We start from the raw sequence: 13,314 nt of genomic DNA, 5'->3' as shown, positions 1-13,314 counted from the left end.
CCCATGTTGTTTGTATTCCATATAGTTTTACCGCGCATGTTCTATACTGTTCATCAATAAACAAGTTAGACTACAGAGAACAGTCTGTTTATTTGGAACACAGAACAGTGGTTTATGCTGTATGCTGAATTGCACACCGTGTCAACGTGTATGAAGGCAGAACAATACATGTAATATAATGCACAGGCCATAGTCAAACATGTAGTATAATGCACAGCTCATAGTTGTACATACAGTAGTATGGCCACAGTGTACTCACTGATTTTAAAAAAAACCAGTTATACTCATCTTCCCTGCGCTCCACAACTGCACGATGACTTCTGAACTTGGCAGCTGACTTCAACTTGCGGGTGAGGGGAGCTCATGACGTCACTGCCATGCGCCTCTGGTTATGTGCATGTCGACATCAGCGTCTTACCTCTGATTTTTCGGCATGTATTGCTGTGTATGGACCTGATGGGTCTGCTGAAGTATTTGCTGGACTTTGCGTGCCCCTTACCCGCCGTGCCAGTCGCAGCGGCAATCGTGGTCGTGGGAATTTCCTTGAGAACATTAACAAATGGATTGACCATCATCTTCAGCCGTTGGTGTCCAGTTTGCCTTCCTTCCTTAAGGATACTGGAGATCTCTTGCGGAAGGTCGATGGACTCTGTTTGGAGAGTGATTCTCTTCTTGCTTCTGTTGATGTTGAGTCCCTATATACCAACATAAAGCATATTGATGGCCTACGTGCCGTACGAGTTTATTTGACCACCTCCACTATTTCAGTGGGACTTAGGGACCTCATCCTGGAGCTCTTAGAGTTCACTCTCACACACAACTTTTTTGTGTTTAAGGGATCCTTCTACCTACAGCTCCAGGGGACTGCCATGGGTACGGCCTTTGCGCCATCCTATGCTAATCTCTTCCTGGGGCTGTGGGAGAGGGACCTCTTCCTGTCTGATAAACAGGGGTTGATTGAGAGTGTCCATTTATGGGCACGCTACATCGACGATATCTTCTTTATCTTTCAGGGCAGCTCCATCGACCTCCTGCAATTTATATCTATTTTGAATAGTAATGATCTGAATATCAAGCTCACATTGACTTGGGATCCGGAAAAAATCAATTTCTTGGATGTTTCCGTTAAAAAGGATATAGAAGGAACAATTAAAACTGATATTTACCGTAAGGAGACATCTACTAACACCTTACTACATGCCTCATCCTGCCATCCGCATCATCTCATTAAAGCTATCCCTGTGGGACAGTTCCTACGACTCCGTCAAATTTGTTCCACTAATGTAGATTTTGAGAACCGTGCCAATGAATTAAAAACTCGGTTTCTATCACGTGGATACAGTAAACGGAGTATAAAAAAGGCCTATCAACGTGCTAAACATGTAACTCGTAATGAGCTGCTCTACAGGGATCGCAATAAATCTAAGGGGAATGATGTTGTGAGATTTATCACTTCTTTTCACCCCCAACATGGAATGATGCGTGATGCGATAAGAAGGGCTTGGCCTATCCTTATGGTGGATCCTATTCTGAATAAATTTCTCCCGGAGTATCCGTCCATCACCTATAGAAGGGCTAGGAATCTACGTGATCAATTGGTGGCTAGTCATTATGTTGATCATCAAGTACATACTTTTTTGGATGATCTTCCGATTAGACATGGATGTTTTCCTTGCGGCAGATGTATAGCCTGCCCCAATATCGAACGGAGTACCTCATTCACTAACTTTGATGGTACCAGGACATTTTCCATTAAGCAACGTATATCTTGTACCACTCGGTACGTGATATACTATGCCACCTGTCCGTGTGGGCTCATTTACGTGGGCATGACCACACGGCAGTTGAAGGTATGCACAAGGGAGCATGTTTTGGGTATATTGGCTGCTGCCACTTGTACTGATGATTCAAGTTTGAAGACGCTACCTAGGCACTTCAAGGAATTCCACCAGTGCAATGCTACACTCCTTAGAGTAAGGGGTATTGATGCTCTTAACATCAATATAAGGGGTGGTAAATTGTCTAATCGGTTGGCTAGGTCAGAAACCAGATGGATCTGGACTTTAGGCACCATCCATCCACGTGGATTAAATGAAAATATTTCGTATGCCCCATACTTGTAATTCACCTGGGTGGACATTAATATGAGCATTGTGTTCTTGTGTTTTTATTAATATGTATTTTTATATCTTTTTAGTGACTTGAATATGACATATTGTCTCTTGAAATTGTGGAAGGTGTCCGAGGGTTCTTTGGAATCATAAAAGCTGCTTGACGGATTGATCCACGATGATGTTTTTGGAATTTTGCATCTTTAATTTTGTCTATCGTTTTTGTATTTTGTGTTGTATTTTGTATATTTCTTTTATTATTTACATATATATATATATATGTGTGTATTTCTGTATCTTCCTCATATATGTGCAGCTTTATGGGGTACTCTTTGATGCTCTTTAGGTGCTTTGGCATGTAGCAAATGTGATATAGATTTTCTATACCATTATGGCTATATCTACATATGGATATAGTTTGTTTATATATATGTACTGGATAATGAGTTTTGTTTAATTGTGAGTCCTTTTCTAGCTCCAATCTTGACAATAGTAATTTATATGTTACCATATGTTATAGATGTGGCCTATTTATGATTATGTTGAATTTCTTCATTTAGTTCCACATGCTATGCCATGCTCCTTGTTCTTATGCCATTCTTTGTGTACTGATTAATATGCAGTGCACAGATGGTATATTTTATCTATGTATACACAATGAGTATTGTTTGATGCACTTTTTTGTTTTGCCCTTATCCTTGCCCCTTTCAGACATGGCGGCTCTGGCTCGACGCTGTCTGCGCGCATGCGCAGTGTCCGTCGTGCGGTCATCTGTGATCCTTGCTTGGCGCGCTGGATCACGTGGGCCCGCGTGCTTCCGGTGACGCCGCAGCATGGATCCGGCTGATGCAGGGCGGGCATTTCGTGCGCGCAGACGGCCTCTGGCGGACGCGCTATATAAACCCGGTGGTCGCGCTCTTTTCCACGCCCCCTGAGGAAGGAGTCCTTTGGCTCCAAAACGTGCGTCGGGGATTGGATCGACCCCACTGTCACCACTGCTTCCAGGTACATGAATGTAATGATCAGCTCTGCCATTTGTGATGCTCTTTGAGCATCGGGTGAGCTATGATGCGTGTCTCCAACTATCAGGGAACTTTTCCAGCTTATATAAGAGCAGTAGGACTTGCTACATGGTGATGTTTCTTAAACACTCCTTGCTATAATATCATCATTTTTCATGTGTCCCTGACTCATTATTATTATCTTGCAATTATTTTGTACATTGCTGTTTCCTGGTGCTGTGCCTGCAGTGTGGCTGGTCTCATGACCACTGTGTGTCCATATTTTCTGTTCCTCCCTATCAATGCACTGTATGTCCATAATAATAATTTTTAAACATTTTTCAATAAAATATTGCATTTTATGGATTTTTTGACTGCTGGTTCTCTTTGGGTAGTTTTTGCAGCACACTTCAGCTGAATGTGATGCACGTCCTGCTGAAGTATTTGCTGGACTTTGCGCGCCCCTTACCCGCCGTGCCAGTCGCAGCAGCAATCGTTGTGACTGAGGTCAATATGACCCTGGGCATACATCACAGTAACATCCAAATACAAGTATATGCTAAAGCTCAAGAGTAGAGATGAGCGACTGTGGCATTTTTAGGGTCGAGTCGGGTTTCATGAAACCCGACTTTCTCAAAAGTCGAGTCGAACAAAATCGGCCGACTATAGGGAAAAGTTGTGAAACATGAAACCCAATGCAAGTCAATGGGGAGAAAAGTCAGCAGTGAGTGGAGGACTGTAAACACACCTGGCATGAATTTTAACCCTAGAGGTGGCAAAATCTCTCTCTCTTCTCTCTCTCTTCTCTCCCTCTCCCTCTCTCCCACTCCCACTCCAGTTACGCCCCCTCTGCAATACACTCCGCTTCTCTCATTGGCTGAAAAAAGTCACGTGCAAGCATTCGGCGAAACCCGACTTTGGCGCTTGGGTCGCCGACCGCATGTCCGACTTCACACTGTGGTCGGGTTTTGTTTCATGAAACCCGACTTTGGCGAAAGTCGGCGACTTTTGAATCTGACCGACCTGTTTCGCTCAACTCTACTCAAGAGTGTAACACTGCTTCCATTGACTTGCTTCCTGATCATAGTTCATTGTTATGCCATCTCGTCTCCAGATACATGAGGCACACACACCTGGTTATCTGCAGGGTATAATAATTGTGATTCATAAGACCTGGCAACTTTTTACCATCATTCAATAGTTTATTATAATGGATGGACTGAGAGCAGCATTTTTACTACTGGCCCTGATGGTCAGAATAGAGTTCTGATGTGTAAATTTAGCTACAGTCCAGGTTGACCCAGGCTGTGCATGCATTACATGGCTAGTAGCAAGTGTTAAAAGTTATGTCACTTTTGGACACTTTTAGAAAGGTAAATAAATGCTGGCACAGTGAGCAAGCAGTGTGCCATTATCTTTCCCTAAGCATTGACAGATTCATCAATGGGACATAAGATAGAAGCAGTGTAAAATGCATTTAAAAAATATACCGCACTCCGACATTCATATGTGTCAGAAACAGTGGAGCAGGGGCTACCATAAATATGCGTTCAGGTTATGATGACATATTTTTCATTTAATCTTAAGAAAAAAGTTAGAAACAAAGAATATTAATGAAGAAACCCACAAGGTCTATACAATTTGCCTTTACACTGATGTAAATGCACTGATACATTTGCTCTGTTGTGCATCTATAAGATCCATTAACTACAATGGCAAAAAGATCTGATAGAATGAAAGTCGTCTTTAATGGAAAAGGTCAAATGTTTTTAGGAGGCATAAAACTTCAGCTAACAAATTATTTTGTCATGTCTGCAATAGAAAACAATGCTGCTTTGCAACACTTTGCAAATGACTGAAGATGGGTATAATTGTTTCCTTTAGGAGAGATGAAGACAGTCCATGTGTTATATGTAAAATCAGCCAATTATATTTTTATTACAAGTAGAAAGTAGCAATTCTGTATGCAGCATGTGTAGCCCCCGAGGGCCTGCAGATGCTGCTAAAGTTGACTGGTATGAGATGTTGTAAGTTTGAAGTGTTCACTGCATGTTATAATGGAATTGAATATTAAAATTAAAAAAAATGTTCATCCTTTTGATCCTTTCAGAAAATGTTAAGAAATCACAGAATTAACCCCTTTACCCCCAAGGGTGGTTTACACGTTCATGACCGGGCCAATTTTTACAATTCTGACCACTGTCCCTTTATGAGGTAATAACTCTGAAACGCTTCCATGGATCCCGGTGATTCTGACATTGTTTTCTCGTGACATATTGTACTTCATGCTAGTGGTAAAATTTCATTTAAATAGCTTGCGTTTATTTGTGAAAAAAAATGTAAATTTGGCGAAAATTTTGAAAATTTTGCAATTTTCCAACTTTGAATTTTTATGCCCTTAAATCACAGAGATACGGCACACAAAAAACTTAATAAGTAACATTTTCCACATGTTTACTTTACATCAGCACAATTTTGGAACCAAATTTTTTTTTGTTAGGAAGTTATAAGGGTTAAAAGTTGACCAGTGATTTCTCATTTTTACAACACCATTTTATTTTTATGGACCACATCACATTTGAAGTCACTCTAAGGCCTCTTTCACACTTCAGTTTTTTGCATCAGTTATAATCCGCCAAAAAGGCGGACAAGCGAGAGAGAGAGAGAGAGAGAGAGAGAGAGAGAGAGAGAGAGAATTTTTTTTTTTTGTCCGGCACCCAGAAAGAAATTTGGGTTAAATCAGTGTTTGCAGCATCCGCCAGAGAAAAAAACGTTACAAGCTCCGTTTTGAAATTTTTGAGGATGGTGACGGACAGCAACTTTTGGCGGATCCTCACAAAAAACGGATGCAACGGCCAGCAATCCGTCACAATCCGCCATTAATGCAAGTCAATGGGAAAAAAACGGATCCTCAAAAAAATTTTGAGGATCCGTTTTTTTTCAAAACCTGGCGGATTGTGACTGATTGTAAAAAACGGAAGTGTGAAAGAGGCCTAAGGGGTCTATATTGTAGAAAATACCCAAAAGTGACACCATTCTAAAAACTACGCCCCTCAAGGTGCTCAAAACCACATTCAAGAAGTTTATTAACCCTTCAGGTGCTTCACAGGAATTTTTTGAATGTTTAAAAAAAAATGATACAGGAAAGATGTATATCTTTGTACCGTGTTAGCCAGTAGATAGAAAAATATTCAGAATTGAGAGTCCTCAGTGGTTGATACCTTTTAATGGCTAACTGAAAAGATGGTAACACATTGCTAGCTTGCCCCACATCATGAACCATGATATTGTTGCACTTCATTGACGCACATCTTGCTGCTGGCCGGCAGTACATGTCATGTCCATGCGCACGCGGCAGCGCTCAATAAGGTGACGTTTTCCCTGATTACTCATTTGCAGCAGCTGTATTCACGCTATATTAGCCAGCCGATACCCCTCCACCACACTTCCTGTCAAAGCGGAAGCAAAACGCGTGTTGGATTTGTGGCATGCTCACTTGGTCTGTATTATCCTTACTGTCTAGCATGTCAATATTTATTAATAACTTCACATCTCAGAGAGAGAGAAGAGTCTGTGAGTATAAATTTATGACGACCTTTGACACTCTCAATGCTGGAATGAATGTGTTGCATGGATTTATGTCTTTTTACATCAATTAAGGAATTTGCTCCTAAGACCTTGTGGGGGCATCACAACACATTAGGAGACCCCAATCAGAGGACAATAAAACATCCAGACTCCTTATCTATTAACTGGTCCAATATTTATGTTTCTCCCTCTCCCATAATCATAATTCTGCTTCACGTCACTTGTCTCATCTATTGCATTTTTTCTGTGCTGTATTGTGCATAAATATGTGACTCTTCAGATTTTGTATTAGTCTATGCCTGATGAAGAGACCTGAGTAGTCTCGAAAGCTTGCAATGTGTTACCATCTTTTCAGTTAGCCATTAAAAGGTATCAACCACGGGGGACTCTCAATTCTGAATATTTTTCTATCTACTGGCTAACACGGTACAAAGATATACATCTTCGCTTACCTTAATATTAACCTACATTATTATATTATGCCATGCACCATTTAATTTTAAAGTGCTATGTTGGCACTATATAAATAAAATTATCATTATTTAATAAATATTGACATGCTAGAGTGTAAGGATAATACAGACCAAGTGAGCATGCCACAAATCCAACACGCGTTTTGCTTCCTCTTTGACACGAAGTGTGGTGGAGGGGTATCAGCCATCTAATATAGCGTGAATACAGCTGCTGCAAATGAGTAATCAGTGAAAACGTCATCTTATTGAGCGCTGCCACGTGCGCATGGACATGACATGTACTGCCAGCCAGCAGCAAGATGTGCGTCAATGAAGTGCAACAATATCATGGTTCATGATGTGGGACAAGCTAGCAATGTGTTACCATCTTTTCAGTTAGCCATTAAAAGGTATCAACCACTGTGGACTCTCAATTCTGAATGTTTTTTTTTAAAAATGAACATTTAACTTTTTTTCACAAAAAAATTACTTCAGGTCCAATTTTTTTTATTTTACCAAGGGTAACAGGAGAAATTGGACTGCAAAAGTTATTGTGCAATTTGTCCTGAGTACGCTGATACCTGATATGTGGGGGGAAACCACTGTTTTGGTGCATGGCAAAGCTGAGAAGGGAAGGAGCACCGTTTGACTTTTTCAATGCAAAATTGGCTGGAATTCAGATCGGACGCCATGTCACGTTTGGAGAGCCCCGATGTACTTAAACAGTGGAAACCCCCACAAGTGACCCCATTTTGGAAACTAGACCCCCCCAAGGAACTTATCAAGATATGTGGTGAGAACTTTGAACCCACAAGGGCTTCACAGAAGTTTATAACGTACAGCTGTACAATTAAAAATCATATTTTTTCCACAAAAATGATCTTTACACCCTCAATTTTTATTTTCCCAAGGGTTACAGGACCCTGAAAGTTATTGTGCAATTTGTCCTGAGTACAGTGATACCACATATGGGGGTGTAAACGACTATTTGGGTGCATGGCAGAGCTCGGAAGGGAAGCAGTGCCATTTGACTTTTATGGCTGGAATTCAGATCGGACGCCATGTCATGTTTGGAGAGCCCCTGATGTGCCAAAACAGTGGAAATCCCCCACAAATGACACCATTTTGGAAACTAGACCCCCCAAGGAACTTACCTAGATGTGTGGTGAGAACTTTAAACCCCCAAGGGCTTCACAGAAGTTTATAACGTACAGCCGTACAATTAAAAAATCATATTTTTTCCACAAAAATGATCTTTTCACCCTCAATTTTTATTTTTCCAAGGGTAACAGGACCCCAAAAGTTATTGTTCAATTTGTCCTGAGTACGCTGATACCCCATATGTGTGGGTAAACCACTATTTGGGCGCATGGCAGAGCTCAGAAGGGAAGCAGCGCTATTTGACTTTTATGGCTGGAATTGAGATCGGACGCCATGTCACGTTTGGAGAGCCCCTGATGTACCTAAACAGTGAAAACCACCCACAAATGACCCCATTTTGGAAACTAGACCCCCCAAGGAACTTATCTAGATCTGTGGTGAGAACTTTGAACCCACAAGGGCTTCACAGAAGTTTATAACGTACAGCCATACAATTAAAAAATCATATTTTTTCCCTGACGAAGCCACCTTGCGGTGGCGACACGCGTCGGGCACTCCACAAGCTCCCCCATGTAAATGTATATTACCAGGATAGTGCAGGCAGGACTTTTTTCTCACTTCTATTTGAGTACATTGCATCTCTATTTTTAGGTGATGCGGGGTATGGTCTCCATTTACCTTGGATTTATTTCAGCCTGTCCTTAATCTCTTTCTGCACTGTTGCTGTCTTGCTGGATATGGCTTGGGTTCACTAAGATCACGGTTCAATTACTGGTATGGACAAAACTATAGGTTATCTTCTTATATTGTGAATATCTCAACTAATTCTTTGGTCACTCTTCAGGGCATCTTGAGGTATTTATGCAAATTGTGTGTCATAGATTCCATTGCCCACTATCTGTTCTATATATATTTCAGATGCCTTTTTCACACCGCTACAGTATTGTGATGTGTTAATTCTCATGGGCTAACAATTATTATTACTGTTGCTACAGATAGGGGATGGTGATATTAGCAATAATCTGATCTATGTATTTCTATTAGTGTACCATATGAATTTATAATTATTGTTCATTGCTTGTCACTCCTATTGCTCATATATTACGTTGAACTGTTCAGCCACTCTCTTATTCGTGGGGGATGTTTTGTTGGCTTTATTATGAGACTTGTGTATGCCTTGTCATGTTTTATGACTTTTAAGTGTTTTTATATGGTGTTGTTTATGGTTGTCCAATAAAATGTACTATATTCTCTGGTGATCCCTGCTTTTCTTTGGTCAGTAGCTTTTCTACTTTTTCCAGGACCCTAAAAGTTATTGTGCAATTTGTCCTGAGTACGCTGATACCCCACATGTGGGTGTAAGCCACAATTTGGGCGCATGGCAGAGCTCGGAAGGAAAGCAGCGCCATTTGACTTTTTTGGCTGGATTTGGGATCGGACGCCATGCCGCGTTTGGAATGCCCCTGATGTGCCTAAACAGTGGAAAACCCCCACAAATGACACCATTTTGGAAACTAGACCCCCCAAGGAACTTATCTAGATGTGTGGTGAGCACTTTGAACCCCCAAGGGCTTCACAGAAGTTTATATCGCCCGGGCGTGAAAATAAAAAAATCATATTTTTTCCACAAACATGATTATTTAGTCCCCAATTTTTTTATTTTCCCAAGGGTAACAGGAGAAATTGGACATCAAAAGTTGTTGTCCAATTTGTTCTGAGTACGCTGATACTCCATATGTGTGAGAAAACTACTGTATGGACACATGTCGGGGCTCGGAAGGGAAGTAGTGATGTTTTGAAATGCAGACTTTGATGGAATGGTCTGCGGGTGTCATGTTGCCTTTGGAGAGCCCGTGATGTACCTAAACAGTGGAAACCCCCCACAAGTGACCCCATTTTGGAAACTAGACCCCCTAAGGAACTTATCTAGATGTGTGGTCAGCACTTTGAACCCCCCAGTGCTTCACAGAAGTTTATAACGCCCGGGCATGAAAATAAAAAAATCTTATTTTTTCCACAAACATGATCTTTCAGTCCCCAATTTTTTTATTTTCCCAAGGGTAACAGGAGAAATTGGACCCCAAAAGCTGTTGTCCAATTTTTCCTGAGTATGCTGAAACCCCATATGTGGGAGAAAACTACTGTATGGGCACACGTCGGGGCTCGGAAAGGAAGTAGTGACATTTTGGAATGCAGACTTTGATGGAATAGTCTGCGGGTGACATGTCGCGTTTGGAGAGCCTCTGATGTGCCTAAACTGTTGAAACGCCCCACAAGTGACCCCATTTTGGAAACTAGACCCCCAAAGGAACTTACTTAGATATGTGGTGAGCACTTTGAACCCCCAAGTGCTTCACAGAAGTTTATAACGCCCGGGCATGAAAATAAAAAAATCTTTTCTTTTTTCCACAAAAATGATATTTTTGCCCCAATTTATTATTTTTCCCTTACTAAGGGGGTGATAACGGGTGGTTTGATTTACTATTTATGGCGGTTTTTATGTTTGGCGGCTGTCGCATGCTAAATGATGCTTTTTATTGTAAAAATAGTTTTTGCATCACCACATTTTCAGAGCTATAACTTTTCCGTATTTTGACCCACCGAGTCATGTGAGGTCTTATTTTTTGCGGGACGAGTTGATGTTTTTAAAGATACCATTTTTGGGCACGTGACATGTTTTGATCGCTTTTTATTCTGATTTTTGGGATGCAGAATGAACAAAAAACAGCATTTCAAGAATTTCTTTTGGGGGCTGCTTTTACACCGTTCCGCGTGTGGTAAAATTGATAAAGCGGTTTTATTCTTCGGGTCGGTATGGTTACAGTGATAATTCATTTATGTCTTTTTTTATGTTTTGTCGGTTTTATGCAATGAAAACAATTTTATATAAAAAATAATTATTTTTGCATCGCTTTATTCTGCGAGCTATAACTTTTTAATATTTTCGCTGATGATGCTGTGTGGCAGCTCGTTTTTTGCGGGACAAGATGACGTTTTCAGCGATACCATGGTTATTTATGTCTGTCTTTTTGATCGCGAGTTATTAGACTTTTTGTTCGGTGGTATGACAATAAAGAATTTTTTTTTGCTTTGTTTTTTATTTTTATTTTTTAAGGGGTTCACTAAAGAGGTTAACTAATGGAACAGTTTTATAGGGCGGGTCGTTATGGATGCGGCAATACTAAATATGTGTACTTTTTTTGTTTCTTTTTATTTCCAAAGAATGAATTTATTAGGGAATTTTTTTTTTAATTTATTTAGCGATTTTTTATAAATTATTTTTACACTTTTTTTAACTTTATTACATTGTCCCAGGGGGGACATAACTGTTGCTGATCTGTCACATCACAGATCGCTGTGACAGATCAGCGATCTGTCACAGGCAGTGCAGAAGGCTTCCTCATGCCTGCGCTTTGCAGGCAGTGAAGAAGCCAGCTCCCTTCAAGTCGCTGAAGGTCCCCGCCGCCATATTGGATCCGGGGACCTGCAGGGAAGGAGGCCCTCGCAGCAGCACTGCACATTGCACTGCTGTGGGGGTGTCAGGGAAGCACAGAGGGAGCCCCCTCCCTGCCGATGCTTCCCTAAACCCCCAGTACACTGCGATCTTGTTTGATCACAGTGTGCCAGGGGTTAACGTGTCGGGGGCGGTCCATGACCACCCCTGACAAATAGTGCCGGGTGTCAGCTGTGATAATCAGCTGACACCTGGCCGTGATCAGTGGTGCTCACCCCGTGAGCGCCGCTGATCGCGCTAGACATACTATCCCATCCCCGGTCATAGGGGCCCGGGTACCATGGACAGGATAGTACGTCAGATATCAGGTAGGGGTTAATACATTGTTAATTTCATTATTGAGTTAAAGGAAATCGCCACCTTCTAACAAACTTGTGCACTAAAACTTTGTAAGATTTAGCATTTTGTTTTTTGCTTTACCATCTTTGCATTAGTTTCAAGTTATTTTTCATTGTTTACCTCATTTACTATATATTCAAATTAGCTTTCAGTAAAGTCCACTAATAGATTGTAGATGGCTGTCAGTTGAACGATGGCTTGGCCAATTGTTCAACATCCGGCAGCCTTCTCAGTTCTCCCATACACAATGGTGTTGTGCTTTTGTGTTCTCTATAAAAGACCCATTGCCAGACATGTCTGGCAGCAGTTTATCTTCAAGAATAGTGATTGCCAGCCTGAAATTAGACATGCCCAATAGACATCTCCAATTAATCAGCTGTTCGGGGCCCTCTAACACGTTAGACTGTGGAATGAACCAATTGATATTGGAAACTTTGACCAACATCAGTCTCATGTGTATGGGCAGCTGAATGAAGTATTCAACAGTTTCTATTACAATCACTTTGTCCAGGCAGCAGTAGCTTCATTCATCTGTCTGAAATATGACTTAATGGTAAATATAGCTAGCCCCTCATATCAGATAAATCTCAGCCAAACAAACCAATGTTGTCAGGACTAGCTAACCATCTAATATCTACTTTCCTCAACAGGAGATAGTAAGTGACAAAAGAAACAAGCTATTGAAATTCAGTGTGGTTTGACACATAGTTTGAAAGATATCCCTTTCACGACCTCTAAGGGGGAAAAAGGAAGTTAGGCTGGTTTCACACTTGCACTTTTTGCGCAGTTTTTTTGCGTAAAAAAAAGCATGCGTTTTTTTCCTATTCATTACATGGGTGCGTATACACATGCATTTGTACGCGTTTGTATGCGCATGCATTTTTTTGTAGTGTGCGCTCGGCCGCACAAAATGCACTCTGTTGCATTTTTTGTACGTCCGACTAGTCCAAAAAAAACGCATGCGCATGCAATGCATTTTTTTTTCACCCAACCACCCATTATAGTCTATGGGTGTGCTGACGTTGCGCATGGTAATGCGCACGTCAGCGCAAAAAAAAATGCGCTTTTTTAAAAAAACAAGTGCAAAACTGCAAAAAACGCACAAAAACGCATGATGCGTTTTTTATGTGCGTTTGCACTGCGCACTGTGTGCAACTCAAAAAAACACAAGTGTGAAAGTAGCCTTAAGCTGCTGTCAGACTCCTCTG

This window comes from Dendrobates tinctorius, unplaced genomic scaffold, assembly GCF_039654945.1.
Source record: "Dendrobates tinctorius isolate UK_male_01 unplaced genomic scaffold, ASM3965494v1 ptg000064l, whole genome shotgun sequence".
NCBI classification, from domain to species: Eukaryota; Metazoa; Chordata; class Amphibia; order Anura; family Dendrobatidae; genus Dendrobates; species Dendrobates tinctorius.
This window is presented reverse-complemented; position numbering follows the sequence as displayed.